The following is a 2,161-nucleotide window of genomic DNA, read 5'->3' as shown; positions in this document are numbered from 1 at the left end:
CGGTGATAATGATTGTGTATTAATGTGAATTTAAGGGAATTAGAACTGCACACTTAGGGCTGGAGTTCATGATTCAGACAGCAGGCTGGTCTTCCAGGTTACAGTTGCTATCACTCATATTGGGAAGTTCACAACTGCCTGGAAATGTAGCTCCAGAGCATCCAACGCAAGTTTCTGGCTTCTTTGGACACACACACACACACACACACACACACACATATGTGTGTATACATATTCATATATATGTACATATATATGTGTGTATATATACACATATATATGCATATTTGTATTTTGTATATGTGTGCAAATGTGTACATTTTCTCTCTCTCTCTCTCTCTCTCTCACACACACACACACACACACACACTTGTGTGTGTGTAGAGAGTAGAGAGAGAGAAAATCTCACACAGTTACACATAAAGATTTCTAAAATTAAATCTTAAAAACAAGAAATGTATACTCAAAGTGGCTGAAATTTTAAGCTGTAGATTATGCATATTGTACTAAAGTAAAGAAGAGGTCAAATGAACATTGTAAGAACATTCTCAAATTTATCCTAAAACTGAACAAAATTAGAATCTTTTACGTGTTACTCTAACCTGCCAAGAAAATGATTCAGTTAAGATTTAATCAACCAAAGTGAATTCTGTCTTTGGTCAAACAACAACAACAACAACAACAACAACAACAACCCAAACAAGAGCAAAACAAAAAACAAAAAACAAACAAACAAAACCCCCACACAAAAACAGAAGAAAAATAAGTTCTTGGTCTCTGTATGAACTGAGGGAGCCATTAGACTGATCAACTAAAGACTTAATTCATTCTAGGACTGGGGTGAGGATCATGGTTTTATAACACATATACAGTCTTTTTTTTTTTTTTATCATTTCTACTGCTGCTTCTTATTAAGTTTTCAATCAATTACATGCCCTTGAAAAGATAGTCCACTAGTTATTCCTAGGACAGGGTTTCAAAAGCTCTGCCGCCTTGTAACATGGATTTATTAAGCAGTGGACAATGGACACATTAAGCTGCAGTCCTGCATGTAAAATGCAGCAGTTCTGGCCATTGCAGGGCATGCTAGAAATTGTAGGTATGATATTATAGACAAATGTATAGATTGATACATTAGTTTCTGTCCTTCTGTTACTTTTCTATCAAACCATCTTTCATAAAATATGCCTCTTGCCATGTTCTGCAATATAAAACTAAGTGTCATCTTTCAATTCTTATTAGGATTTTTCACTCAATTTCTAACATCAAAAATCTCTCTACCCCACTTTGTTTAAATTTCTCACCTGAAGAAAGTTATCTGTTGCCTGAACTTGCTGATTGTTTTTTTTTTCTTTCCCTATGCAATTACTTAATATTTAAATTGGCAGGTATATTTAACTCTAAAATTATTAGGAACACAGCATTGTCTTACGGTGACAATTAAGCAAAGATTGTTACCCATCACAAGAGCATAACTTAGAAGATAGAGAACTATTCATTCACTTTAAAGTGTGTTCTATTCTTCTATATGTTTGATGATAGACTAAGTAATATTGGCGATCCTAAGGTCCAAAGGAACTATTTAGACCTGCATGAATCAAAGAGATAAAGGGATACAAAGAATTTTCACTGGATTCTACTATATTATCAGGCTCAGTGATCATAGTTCCTAATAATGTCTAGGAAGGAGCCTATATCAATCCTGAACACTGCAGGTGTCTAACTTGTGCTGGCCAGTCTCAGACACTAGAAAATTAACACTCATACATAGTCAGAAAATGCTCTACTTTACAACCTTTGATGAAAGCCGAGATGTATGATTGCACAAGGTGCTAAGAATAAATGATTATTCTGTACTCATCCCTAAGTAACATGTTTATATCTTTCCCTCAAAGTCTCGGGGAAGATGAGACAGAAAGATTTTTAGAGTAAGCAGCTAGGGAAAGAGCTACCAAATGCTGTCTTCTGGGAAACAGGCAATGATTACAATCATGAAATCTGAATAAATAAAGGTATGTGCACTATGCTTGCACAAGGGAGACACCAGGACTGTCAGGAAAAGGTGAGTGGCCTCAGGATGCCTTTCCCCTCAGTGTTGAACTGTTTCCCACAAGCAGTTTCCAGGGACAGGGAACCGGTGACTTCACATGTGTGCCAGCTA

At 36.0% G+C, this 2,161-nt stretch overlaps 1 non-coding gene across 1 annotated transcript; it reads right to left on the bottom strand.

Moving 5' to 3' along the window:
* Window positions 1-289: 289 nt before the first annotated feature.
* On the bottom strand, window positions 290-398 carry LOC115063028. Its single transcript, XR_003842911.1, has one exon. It is a non-coding gene; the product is annotated as a small nucleolar RNA SNORA64/SNORA10 family (small nucleolar RNA).
* Window positions 399-2,161: the final 1,763 nt, after the last annotated feature.

The sequence above is a fragment of the Mus pahari genome, chromosome 22 (genome assembly GCF_900095145.1).
Source record: "Mus pahari chromosome 22, PAHARI_EIJ_v1.1, whole genome shotgun sequence".
Classification (NCBI taxonomy): Eukaryota; Metazoa; Chordata; class Mammalia; order Rodentia; family Muridae; genus Mus; species Mus pahari.
Note: the sequence above shows the minus strand (reverse complement) of the source record. Positions and strands in the feature narration are given on the sequence as shown.